Genomic DNA, 13,561 nt, shown 5'->3' on the forward strand with positions numbered 1-13,561 from the left:
GCAAAGATTTTTACACTGATGAACCATATACTAACTTCAACTATATCAGGAAGCGTCAGGGTGGAAAGGTTCTAGGGGCACATTTTATGATTAAAAAGCAGCCCGGGCTTATTGTCTATCCATATTTAGGCCAATCCAGAAAGTGGCAGCTCAGCAAAGCATAATTAGTATTTCTTTTTCCCCTTTTTCTTGGAATCGGGACAAAACATGCTAAAGCGACATTGAGTAAAATCTATAACCCCTCATGGTCATTTGGCGCTGGAAGAGCACATCCTGTTTACCTAGAACATTTAATCTGATTTTGTAAAATCCGCAAGTAACAGGAGCCAAAGTATCTGCAGTGAAGTCGGTGGGGCTGTTCCAATCTATACCCGAAAGGCAGGGCCATGGGCAGGGAGCTGGAAAACTCATTCTCACATGCAGTTGTGAGGCGTGTGGGCTCCTCTCATTAACGGCAGCAGCCAGAATCTTGGTGCAGGATGATCACAGCTGTGGGCACTCTGGCCCCAACTTCTAGCACATGAACGGAGATGGCCTCTGCTGCTCAGCCATTTTCTCTCCTACAGTTATGACTCAATAGTTCTCAACCCTAGCTGCATAAAAGAATCACTTCAGAGAGTAAAATAATTAATAATTCCATTCCCAGGCCCATGCCCCTTCCCCAGAGATTATGATTCAGTCACTCCAGGGAAGTGTCTGGGCATTGTTTGTATGGTTTTTGTTTTTTTTTTTGCGGGGGAGGGGGCGGTAAGTTTCTGCAGAGATATGATTAGTTGGCAGGTGGTAAAATCAGCTAAAACTGGACCAGGCAATAGCTTGATCTAACTACAAATTCCCAGCAAAATTGGAGTCCATGTTGCTACAAAGCTGCCAGAACCCAGGCAATCACATTAATTCTCTATTCCACCTGACTTTTATCTTCATGTCACTGGCCAAGAGGCTGGAAAGTCAGAGATGTGGGTTTCTTCTCATCTCAGTGTCCCAGAAAGGTTCCTTGTATGTTACCGGGCAAATAACCACCGAACCTCTCATTTTTTTATTCTATAAAATAAGAACAAGATACCTGCTTCGCCTGTGATGTGGTGAAAGAAGAGAAGGTCTCAGTCTGGGGCGAGATCTATGCAGTAAGGTGAAGTGATTAATTGTATGAGCTAGGGATTGGGACAAGCACCGAGAGGCAGGCAAATTTAACAGGATGGCCAAGAGAGCACCGCCGATTGTCCAAAATCAGCAAGGAGAGGAGAAACCTTGAAAAGGACAAGAAGATACCAAACAGCAACTGAAAGTATTTGTAATTATTCTTGGATTTGACATTGCTTATTTGTACTTTCTTTCCATGAGCCACATCAATTTAATAGTGATTTTTTTTTGTATTCACTTGTCTCATAACAATGTACTGGGGAAGGAAAGATAACAGGACACCTTTTTACAGAAGGCTAAAAGAGATTAAAAATAAATGTATCTGTTAAGCACATTTATTATCCATTAAATGAAAAGGGAGTATCTCCCACCATCACCTATCTTCCTTAAGCCAACCACTTAATCTAGGGATCGATCTATCTATCATCTATCTATCTATCTATCTATCTATCTATCTATCTATCTATCTATCTATCATCTATCTATCTATCTCTCACTCTATCTATCCATCCATCTAGTTAATTTTCTTCTTTTATTTTTTTTTCCTTTCAATTCCAGAGCGAGGCTGCCTTTGATAGTCTTCAAGAGAAAAGCCTAAACCTCAAGTTGGCAAATCTAGAGTTTAATCCATGGGGAGTTGTTATTAGTGTTATTAATTGCCAAAGCCAACACAAAAATAATAATAGTAAAAATTAGTAAAATTCTTTCAGACTTCTCTAAGTGTTAAAAGAATTGTTCAAACTCCCCCATGTATCATTTTATCTTTCCAGTGAGAAGAAGGTGTTGATAGGATCAATAGATGAATTTGACAAGAAAATTAATTGTCCTAAGAGCTGGGAAGAGAGAAAGTAAGTCATTTAACTGGTAAGATACGCAGCAGACTATTGATGGACTAATTTGGGGGAGGGGGAAAAACAATGCATTTTGGGGGTTCGGGGCTTGAAACACTGTTGGAGATATTCTGTTGCAGTACAAATATTCATGTATTACTTGTATAATTCAAAAATAAATTGCCAAAAACATTAGCCCTTCATGAAAGGAAAAACAGCTGCAGTGAAGTAGCGTGGCCTGGTTTTTCAGAAAACGGGTTAAGTTTAAGCAAACCACACATCAGAGAACTTTTCCTCCCTTCTGGAATGCTCAAGGCAAGTGAGCACAGCTCTTAATCTCAGCACTCTTCCTGACTTCCTTCCCAGGGCCGCCTGCAAACCCCTGTCCCCTCAGTCAGTGGGTGGGAGGCGGCCACATACATTTTACATTTTAGAGATCACCCCTTGCCCAGCACTGAGCTGACAGAGTATCCCGTGGTCCGGTACACACGGTGCAGGTGTCCCCTTGTCAGCTAACCTCGACATGGCTGCCCGGCCATGGAAAACGCTCAGTACTAATTCATGAATGCCCTGGTCTTCATGGTATTTTCTGGCTCAGAAACGGGAAAATTCATTAACAGAAAAAGGGGGAGGGGGGTGTAGAAAACTCCATTATAGAGAAAACCCTAAAAAGATCCCCAGTAATTGCCTGATATTCAATTTCCCTAAACAAAGTCTCAACTTAACCAACGGGCTGCACAATGCTCTTGACCACACATGCTTTACACTCCCCACATATATGTCACAGCTGCACATATCCAACATACACACCACAGCTGCACATATCCAACATACACACCACAGCTGCACATATCCAACATACACACCACAGCTGCACATATCCAACATACACGCCACAGCTGCACATATCCAACATACACGCCACAGCTGCACATATCCAACACACACGTCGCGGCTGCACATACCCTACAAAGCAGACAATCAGGCAAGAGGTTCATAACTGGAAGATGCCTTAAAAGGAGGGTCAAAATGACTGAGGTGTCGCTGAGGTCTTGCTGCAAAGGGAGACAAACCCCAGGAGGAGAAACGCCAGTTACCTGTCCAGCACTGAAGTCCCCAGACCGGCTCCTGCTACACCAGACGCCTAAAAGCTTCCAGGTTTCCACTAAGAGGCCATTTGCCCCTCGGCCTCCTCCAAGGCCTCAGGCCCGCTGAAGAAAGAGCTGAGCGGGACTCATGGCGGGGCGCAGGCAGCTCCCCGCGGACGGTGCCTCCCTGCCCTGCGCTCCGAGCCTCACAGGGCCATTCCGGAGCGCCTGCTGCCGTTTCAAAACAAGAAGTGGCTTCCTGCCCTCTTCCCCGGATGGCGTGCGATTTCCCTCACGCCCATGGGAAGTCCTTCAGGTCCTTCTTATCTGGAAACCTCGCCACTGAGTGGCCGGACTTGTTTGGCCAATGCCCCTGGTTCTTGCTTTCCTTTCTCCAAAGAAAAAATCAGAAAACTGAAACCAAAGCAAACCCAAATGGGTTAGAGCTAATGATGGGTGTAGGATGCCTGGTTTAAACCTCGGAAAGATGTCCACTGTGATTTCAGAGGGGAAAGAAAATTAAAATTATCGATGATTTCCTTTTCCAGCAGCGCCTAAAAGTCAGAGAATAAAAAACTCCCCTATAGTATGGGAAGACTTAAAAAAATGGTTTAGTCCCAGCCCAGGGCTGTAGGGATGGCCGTACTTCCAATATGCCACATAAAGGGACAGCTAGTCCCTTCAGATTTCCGGGGAAGCTCTGTGAAAATTTGTGCATCAAAATACAAATTCTGGGACACTTCAAATAGCATCTTGATAACGCTACCGTATAAAGATCAGGAGATCCATGGAAAAGGGTCTGTTGTCAGAGAGTGGTCAGGTTGATGGGTTTAAAGATGAATTCCAATCAGAGTTTTTGAACTGGAAGTGACCTGCCCATCTTCATTTTATAAGTGAGGAAACTGAGGCCCAAGCAGAAACAAGGACTTGCCCCAGGTCAGAACACAGATGGGAAATAATAGATTATCATTCACTCATTTCTAAACTTTACTATGGAGAAAGCTGTTCAATGGCCTGCCCTTGAGCCGTGTCCACAGGGAGTTTGATGAATGTGGCCTGGCCTGGAGCTGGGAATCTGCTTTGTAAGTAAATGCTCCAGGTGAGTCTCATGCAGGTAACCCCCAGACTGCATTTAGAGAAGTCATCATCTCAAAGCAAGGACACCCGAATCAGACTGCGGGGATTCAAACCATAGCCCCACCGACTTCTCACTGAGATTCGGTTTATTATGTACAAAAGTGGGTAATAACACTGCTGCGCTTATAGGTACCAGTGAAAGCCTGACATAGAGGAAGAATTCGAGAACTGTCCATTACTATCTGGAGACCTGGGCTCTAATCCTCTAAGCTCATAAATCTTCCCTGTTCTCCTTGCCTGTCACCCCTTCTGGCTGAAGCTATCGCCCTTAGGCATGTCAGCCACCACCAAGAGAGCTCAGGCTTGAGGCAAAAGTTAAGTATTTTGATAAAAAGAGGATGAGCCTTCCAAATATTATTCTTTTACTTCTCGGTACTGATTCTCAGTTGTGTTCTCCAGCCTACTCCCTGCAGTCACTGGGAGGAAGACAATGGTGGTCGTCCAGCCACAGCTGAGCCTCTTTGCTGTGGCCCCAGGTCTGGCTGGGGAACTCCTGTGTAACTAGTCGGCGAGCTCAGGGGGTGAACGGAGATTGGTTTAAAGCAAGCTGACCTCATTCTCCTTGGAGGGCACTGGGGTCAGCGTGGACACGTGGCTGATCTCAGATGCACATTACCTCTGGATTGACTGTTAGTGGCACAATAAAGGCTCTTATTATTACTCTAGTTCCAGTTGTGTTTTCTGTTATTTGTAGCTAAAAGCCACTATAATGAAGTGATGAATCACTGTAAAAAAAAAAATAAATGTTTTGATTCTGTATAAAATACTACCCTTGGCCTAAAAAAAAAAAAATGGAAAAAAAAAAAATCAAAACTCATACACACAGGGCCAAATAGCTTAAATCATATTCTAAAATATTCCAAATTAACTTCTTATGCTAAATATGTGTGGTATTGACTTATTCTCTAGGAAAAGACTAAAATACCCCAGATTCTTTCTTACACTAAAAATCTATAATATTAAACATAAGTACTGGAAAAGGACATGAAAACCCAGAGTAGCCTGGGGGTGAAGAGTAGCCATGGACTCCAGATCTGCCAAATAGTAGCTCATGGAAACTTAGATTATTTCCTTTTTCTGGACCCCAGTTTCCTTATCTGTAAAATAATAATAATACCTAGCTCAGGGTTGTTGTGAAGATTAAACGAGTTAAAAGTGCTTAGAACAGTGGTTGGCACATAGGGAGCCTGTATGTTAGCTGTCGTTGGTTTTGCAGAGAAGAGATTTCTTTTGTAATAATAGTCGCATATGGTTTTGGTATTGTCTTTGCCTTTACCTTGTGTTACCTTTGCCTCAGGTGCAGCATGGATTGACTGGCACTCTGCAGATGCTTCTGCAATGTATCTTATTGTCTCTGTTATGAGATTTGGTTTCTTTGGGAGTAAAATGAATGGATTGGTATAAATGTAGATGAGTGCTGGGGAAGAATGAAGAAAGGACACTAGGCATTAACGTGATGGTAAAGCACACAAAGAACTCTGCAGGCTGACAGCTTTGGGAAATAAATGCCTGCTGGCAGAGTTAGCTCACAACTGGAGAAAGGGGAGCTGCAAACCTTGATACTTACAAGATGAACAATGTGGGAGAACTGGACGTGGACACATCTTGCCTTAAGAAACAGCCTGCTGTCAGAGCGAGCTCCCGGGGAAAGGCTTCTTTTACAACTGCTTTTTTCTGCTGGCTTGCTTTGGGTTGCAGTTGGCTCTCTGACACGGAAAGGGGTGTTGTCAACGGCTGTCCCTGTGCTTCCCCGAGGAGCAATTCCTCTCTCACCCACAGTCCCGTGTGTTGCTAGGAACACTCTGTGCTTGTTGCACTCACTTTACAATGAAAACAAAGACAAATAAAAAATGGAACCACCATATGGTCTCGGCTGCAAAACAGAATTAACTGCTGATGGGGGAGACTTTGCTCTGTCTCAGCTACAGATGCATGGTCTGTGACAGGGGCCCTTCTCCTGCATTTTAAGATGTTGAAGTTGGTGGCAAATTGACCCCAACCTTCTTGAACCACACTGCAGTGGTGTAGCCAGAGTAACTAACTTTCCGGCTGTGTTATCTATGTTTGTGTTAGTATGAAGTGTCTCTTAGCACTTGAGGGCATAACCTCATTAGAGACAGAGCTATTTTTATAGGCAGAGATGTCGGCACCAAATCAACGTGTGTTTTTCAGCATGTTCCAGGCCTTTTCACCCTTCTGTCCTTTCTTCTCCTTCACCTAGCTCACTTTTGGTGACTCTATAAGTTACAGGTGTTATTTCTTCCAAGAACCCTCGTAGCCCTCCCAGCCTGGGCCAAGAGTTCCTTCTCCCTGGTTCCATGGTACCAGGTGTGTTTCTTTTTGCAGCTACCACACTGCAGTCAAATGATTCTTTTAATGCATTGACTGTGAGCTCCTTGGTGGCAGGGACTGATCTCATTTATTGTATGCCAGCTCCTAGCCTAGTGCTGGCATGTCGCAGGTCATCAATAAAGGCAGACAAAATGAAATTGATCCATCTCACACCATTGCTGGTTCCTCCTCCCAGCATCAGCACGCCCCAGGGCTCAGTCATTGGAACTCTTCTCTGTTGACACGTATTCCCCAAGTGATCCCCATGAGTTTCATGGCTTAAATCAGTGATCTTCAACCTTTTTCATCTCATGGCACACATAAACTAAAATTCTGTGACACATCAAAAAATACATTTTTTTGCCCATCTGACAAAAACTATAGGTATAATTTTGATTCTTTTGCACCACGTGGCTCTTGTTCTGTTGGCTGTTGGTCATTTTTTTTTTTTTTTTTTTTTTTTTGGACAATCTAAGAGAAAAAAGGTAAGTGTCCCTGACTAACTAGTCAGGTATTGCATGTTTTAAAAATTCTTGCAATGCCCTGGCCAGTTTGGCTCAGTGGTTAGAGTGTCGGCCCGCAGATGGAAGAATCCCGGGTTTGATTCCAGCCAAGGGCACGTACCTCAGTTGCAGGCTCGATCCCCGGCCCCAGTCAGGGTGTGTGCGAGAGACAACCAATCGATGTGTCTCTCTCACACCCATGTCTCTCTCTTTCTTCCTTCCACTCTCTCTGAAAAGCAATGGAAAAAATATCCTCAAGTGAGGATTAAAAAACGTAAATAAAAAATAAAAATTCTTGCAGCACACCAGTTGAAAATCACTGGTTTAAATCCTTGGACTGATGCCCTCCAAATGTGTATCTCTATCATGGACCTTTCACCTGAATTCCTGACTCATATATCCAACCGCCTACTTAGCATCTCCACTTAGATGCTCAATAGGATCTCACACTGAGCATGTCCAAAACTAAAGTCCTGATTTTCCTTCCCAAACTAACTATTCCAACAGTATCTCTCATCTTAGCAAAGGGTATCTTCCTCCTTCCAGATTACTCAGACCAAAACCCTAAGAGTCATCCTGAGTCTTCCCTTGCCCACATTATGTTTAATTTGCCACCAAGTCCTGTTAGCTCTGCCTTCAAAATACATGCATATTTGGGCATCTCTTACCTCTTCCATTGCTATCATTCTCATTCAAGCCATCATTGTCTCTTGACTGGATTATTATTGCCTTTACTTGGTCTCTGTGCAAGACTGCAGTGAGATGACCCTCATAAAACATATGTTATATAATGTCCACCACCTATGCTCAGTCTTCCGGCACTCCCTTCTCACACAGTCAAGGTGAAAGTCTTTTCAATGGCCTGTAAGCCCTGCACCATCCCATTGGCATCCCTGCTCCTCCCATCATTTCTTCCCTTAATTCCTCTCTTACTCCTCTCTCCCTCACTCATGTCACTCCAGAATGCTGACCTCCTTGCAAGCCAGGCACAATTCCAGCTTTGCACTCTACTCTTCTCCCTGCCTGGAATACTCTTTGCCCAGATAGCCTTGTGTCTGACTCCCTATCTCCTGCCCACTTTTGCCCAAACATCATTTTCTTAGTAAGGACTTAGCTGACCCCCGTATTTCACATTTCAGCCCTCCCACTCCTGTTTCCTTGATTATTTTTTCCATATTACATACCACCTCTAACATACTATAATGTACTTATTTACTTTGTTTATTGGCCCTCTCCACCGTCTATTCCCGACCAGGATGTAAGCTCTCTGAGGTCAGAGATGTCTATTTGACTCACTAAAGAAGAGCATTTGGAAGTGTAACACACGAGCCAAGTTATGAATGCTACAACATTAGCATATACATAGCAGAAGTACACAGTGGTTCAACTTTCAAAGCACTCTGACCTCCATGTATTGGCAGGTTGAGTCCTGTATTTTTTTTTTAATTTGCAACCAGATGTTGGTAACCCTTTTGACTCAGTGTGGCCCAGGGTCACCTCTTGTTTGATATTTCTATTTCAAGGCCAGCAAAATTACCCTCTGGTACTGACCTGTCCTTATGCAAGGAAGGAACCAAAAAATAATTGGGCAGTTTTATAGTATACAAATGGTCTTATTCTTATCTTTTGTGTGTATATCTTGGCAGAGTCTCTGCTAATTGGAGTTGGTCGTACTTGTGCTCAGCTGCGGCCTCTCGAGTTTTATTTGAGCTTGCTGTAACTGGACTCATTCCACCCATAGACAGAGTTATTACACCTTCTTTGTGTACATATCTTTTAGATAATTATATTATTTTGCTGTGGAAGATCCCAAAGCTTCCATCTTCTGCACCAGTGGATACAGTTGACAGCTCCATTCTACCCACCTTCTTATGCCTCCAGTGATGGTTCCAGCTTCTGGCAGAAACTGAAAGCACCCTCCATGGGGAATTCTGCCTGTTTGGGCTCTACTCCCAGCACTACTTGCCCTGCCTTTTCCCAGAAAAGGGGAGCATAGCACATGGGTATTGATGATACCCATGGAAGTATCATCAATAGTCCTTTCTTAACTTTTGTTGATCTTCTGTTGAGGAGGATTGACTACCAGTAGTCTGTGAGCCATCCCTAGCCTTTAGGTTCCACCTTTAATTCTTACAGGTGACATGCCATCCAGGTAGCAGAAGTGCCTACCGATGCCCACGGCATGGCATATTTCACCCTCATGCTGAAGCTGTGATGCACATGATGTCAAAGTTATTGATTGACAAAATGTGTCATCAACTGCTCCTTCACTCCCCACCATCACTATTATGGAGAAGAGCAGAATATTTGAAGACATGGGTGTTCCTTCTTGTCCTTGTCTGGGAAGGAATCTGTTTGGAATGAGGCTGCATTTCCTCTAAAGTACACTTGTTCTTTTGTCCATGAACTCTGGATAGTCACTCCTAACCTCTGCTCCCTGGGTTCAGGTGCTCTGCTCTGGCAGGTATTGTATACCTCAGGTAACAGTGAGTGTGATCTGCTAATATCTGGAAGACCCTAGTTCAGGCCAGCTAAGCCCCGTCCCCATGAAGGCACCTCTCATTTAGATTCCATGGTTCTCCACTGTTTTCAGGTCTTCAGCATTTTCCTTGACATCAAAAAAAGTCCTCCCTACCCCCACTTTTGCTTCTGATTATAGAGATAATTTCATTAGAATTTATCAAGTCAATTAGTGAACAACCATGATCCCAAAACCATTAGGCAAATATGAGCTGAAGAGTCATCCATGCCAGGAGAAATCAGAATCAAAGAGTTAGAGTCAAGAGGGCCATTCCAGCTACCTTGTGTTAGAGGGAAGTTGAAAGGCCTAACCAAGGCCACAAAACACCCATTAGAGTCAGAGCCAGAATTAGAAATTAGATCTTTTGTCTTCCCATGCAGTACTCTTAACATTGCACTCTGGTGCCTGCCCCCCTGCTCTCCCAAGATACTGTTAGGACACTTCTCCTCTTACCTCTAAACTGGGACAACGCCACAGGTACAGATAGGGTGTTTATCTCTATGCCCAATGTCTAGGAGGGAGTAATGAAAGAGACAATATTAAACTTCTGTTCAACTTGTTTGTTTGTTTTTAATGATGCTTGGCTCACAATTTAATTAGTACCAGAAATGATGCTCTAAATAAATTAGCCCAATTTTTCCAGCACCTAAATGCTTTCATCAAAGAATGTTTAATAATTCTTTGTAACATTTTAGAATATAGCAGAACTAAAATCGTGGTGAACGGCACCAGGGTAGTCTGAAAAATAGGGTGCCAGGTGACATCAGTAGCGAGCATAGGCTGTCACCCCTGCCACAGGATTTGAGAAGCAACAATAAAAACTAAAAACATGCCCACCTGCCACTTATTCCTAAAAATTACACCTTTAGAAACAAATTAAGTGAAGGAACAGCCTCTATTCTGATTCAAATACCTTTGAAAGATGGACATATTGCCTATTTCCAATGAGTTGTATATACGCATGAATTAGCTAAGCCATCAAAGGGGCTCTTATGTGGGAGAGAGTAGAGATAACAGGAGGTCAGCGAGGTCAGAGAGAAGTGGGGAGTAACAGAGAGGGGGTAGCATTGCAGAGAGCAGTTCTTAGCTCTGTCCGAGGACAGACCTACAGCTCATTCATTAAAATCATCCTGCTGATGGTTGATGGAATTGCCACAATCACATAGCCTGACAATCCCATTATTTTAGTTTCCTATCTCCTCAAAATGGCCATTTCACAGTCTCTTCTCTCCTCAGTCTTAGCAGCAGCCTTGCCTCATATTCACTGAGTCAGTCAAATGGGAATGTTCGAGCTCCTGCACGTGCATGTCCAGCGCTCTTACCTCCGCACTGCCCTTTCGGCCTTCCCTCGGATTCAGAGGCCCACGTGTCCCTGCTCCTCCCGATGGCTCGCCTCCGCCGCTTGTCTCTGGGCCTTGTTTCCTCTGCCCTGAATCAGTCCCCTCAGCACACAAACATGCTCTAGAACGTCTCTTTAAAAGCCTTTCTTGGACATACGTCTCTCTCTCACCCCATTGACTGCAACAGTTTTCTGTTCCCCTTTGCAACGCGTCTTGAAAAAAGACCTGAACACATTTGTCTCCACGGCCTCAGCCCTCTTCTCTGGCCCCAGAGTGAGTCAAATCAATGTTCCTTCCCTAGGATTGCACAAAGCGGCTCTCACGGTGGGCACCATGGCTTCCAGGTCACCACAGTCAACGGTGCATTTTCTGCTCTCATCTCCCTCAATCCTGCAGCACCACTGGGCAGAGCTGGCCACTCCCTCCTTCCTGAAACCCCATATTCTTCTGGCTTCTGTGGCACCCACTCTTCTGACATCCCTCCCTCCTCACTGGTCCCTCCTCTTAGTCTCCTTGGTGGCTTTCCTTCCTCTACCTCACCCCTAAAAGTTGGTGTGCCCCAGGCTTGGTCCAGGATCCCACTGTCCTTTTCACCTGCTTTATTCCAGGGTAACCTCATCTGGTTCCATTCTTGAAAGAACATTCATGGATGAGAGCAAAAGAAACATATTTTTAGACACATAGAGACTGAGGAGGTTTGTATCTCACTGTCCCTGACTGAAAGGACTACTAAAAAAAGCTTTTGAGCCATGGACTCCTTTGACCATTTGGTGAAGCTTCTCAGAATAGCATTGTTGTTGTTTTTTCTTTCTTTGTTTTGTTTTGTTTTATTCTCACCTGAGAATATTTTCGCCATTGCTTTTCAGAGACAGGGTAAGGGGGGGAGAGAGAGAAAGAGAGAGAGAGAGAAACATTGATATGAAAAAGACACAGCGATTGGTTGCCTCCTGCACACGCCCTGACCGGGGATGGAGCCTGCAACCGAGGTCCATGCCCTTGGCCAGAATCGCACCCGGGACCCTTCAGTCCACAGGCCAATGCTCTAACCACTGAGCAAACCCAGCCATGGCAGAATAGCATTTTTAAATGCATAACACAAAATACATAGGATTATACTCTTGAAATATAGTTACTGAAATATTAAAACATGATGTGATTTATTATTCACTTCTTTATCAATCTATTCAACTAAAAGATTTAATGAGGCAGGTTTAATAACTATCACAAGTTTTAAGTGGTGATGGGAATAAACTAGATTTTTGAGGATCTGCAACATAACAATGTGATAGAAAAATATCCGTGGTTTCTATTGGTAAAAAAATCATAGGTACTGCTAATACTGCTGTGGTTTATTACCTGTGTTCCTAATTAAAGGAAATTCTAAATTTCATGGACCCCCTGAATTTTATTCATATCGTGTCCATTAACTTAGGTTAAAGACATATTTGAGAAAGGCAAAAATTGAACATGAGAACCAGTCATTAAAAACTATTCTTTAACTATCAATTTTTTAATTATTAGTTTTTACATTATTAGTTAAAAATGACTAATTTGGAGATAAGATGATAAAAGAAAATATAAACTAAAATACTAAGGAACTGTGAAAAGGAGCATAGTAGATGCTCAATGAATACTTTTTTAATGAATAAGTGAATCGAGGGAAGATTTTACTTTACCTCTCATCTCTTTTTCAGCTGGCTGGGGAACCATCAGGGGAACCCAGAACTTCCAAAAGTAGAGTCACAGCATGGTTTTGATTGCTAACACACTGTGCACACTAATGTCCCCTGCACTTTTGTTAATAATAGGGTTACAGGAGCCCCCCTACATGTATGGGGAGGTACTCCACGATCTTAGCTAAAGAATGGAAGTAATTTCTGGGGTAGGGTTAGATAATTCCCAGGACATAATAGATGCTCAATAAATTTTCCAAGGCCTACCATATGAAGGTAATACTAATAAGTCAATATCACCTTCTGGTCAACCAGAGAAGGCCATCCCTGTGGTAAAAATTGCTACCCCCCAAAGTATGCATCCCACCTCCCTGCAGAGCCACTACTCTTTGCTTTCTGCTCTATATCTAACAGTTATGTCCCTGGACTTCTCCCAGTCCTTCAGAGGGATGATGTATTCTTTTCAAAATGCCATTTCAAGAATACATATGTCAGGCACAATGACACTGTTTGCTCGAGAAAGAAATTGGAAAAAGACTGGCTGACACTTGTGTCTATGAGGAACAACAGTGGCTCTGAAATGTAGCTCCGAGGAGGAGCCTAAAACAAGCTCACTAAGGAGAAGCATGAAGCTGGGGGCAGAGGCGGTGAGAATGGAAAGTGAAGCACAAGTGAAAATTAATCAGAATTCCTGAAGTTCAAGTCCTTGGGGAGAAGGAAGAATGTGCCTTTTAAAAGCACAGAGATATGGAATGCTGAAAAACAACAGCGCTCGTGACAGCTTTGGGGAAATTAAATGTTTGATAGTTAGCAAGATCTTGCTAGACCACAAACACCACTTTTTATTTTACCTACAGTAAGTTACCCTTCAAGAAAACAGAGGGCTCAAAAATTCCGGATAATGCACATGTTACTTGGTAAACTAGCTCCAGTAAAAACAATGTGCCTGTTTTATCACTGGGGAGAAGCATTGGTTGTTCGCTTCAGGTGCCTTCCCT

At 43.4% G+C, this 13,561-nt stretch overlaps 1 protein-coding gene across 7 annotated transcripts in view; it reads right to left on the bottom strand.

Annotated features, from left to right (window-relative positions):
* ADGRF5 (adhesion G protein-coupled receptor F5) overlaps window positions 1-13,561 on the bottom strand; it is a 103,800-nt gene that overhangs the window by 69,966 nt on the left and 20,273 nt on the right. For 2 of the 7 annotated variants that reach the window (XM_081139458.1, XM_081139454.1), the window contains exon 1: window positions 3,068-3,354. The exons of 3 other annotated variants lie outside the window; for them this stretch is intronic. The gene's annotated coding sequence lies outside the window, so the exon portion shown is untranslated. Of the gene's footprint in view, window positions 1-1,063; window positions 1,127-3,067; window positions 3,359-13,561 lie in introns of those variants that run through there. 2 more of the 7 variants (XM_081139455.1, XM_081139453.1) reach the window with 2 other exon arrangements.

Source organism: Miniopterus schreibersii (genome assembly GCF_964146895.1).
Source record: "Miniopterus schreibersii genome assembly, chromosome: 6".
In the NCBI taxonomy this organism is placed as follows: Eukaryota; Metazoa; Chordata; class Mammalia; order Chiroptera; family Miniopteridae; genus Miniopterus; species Miniopterus schreibersii.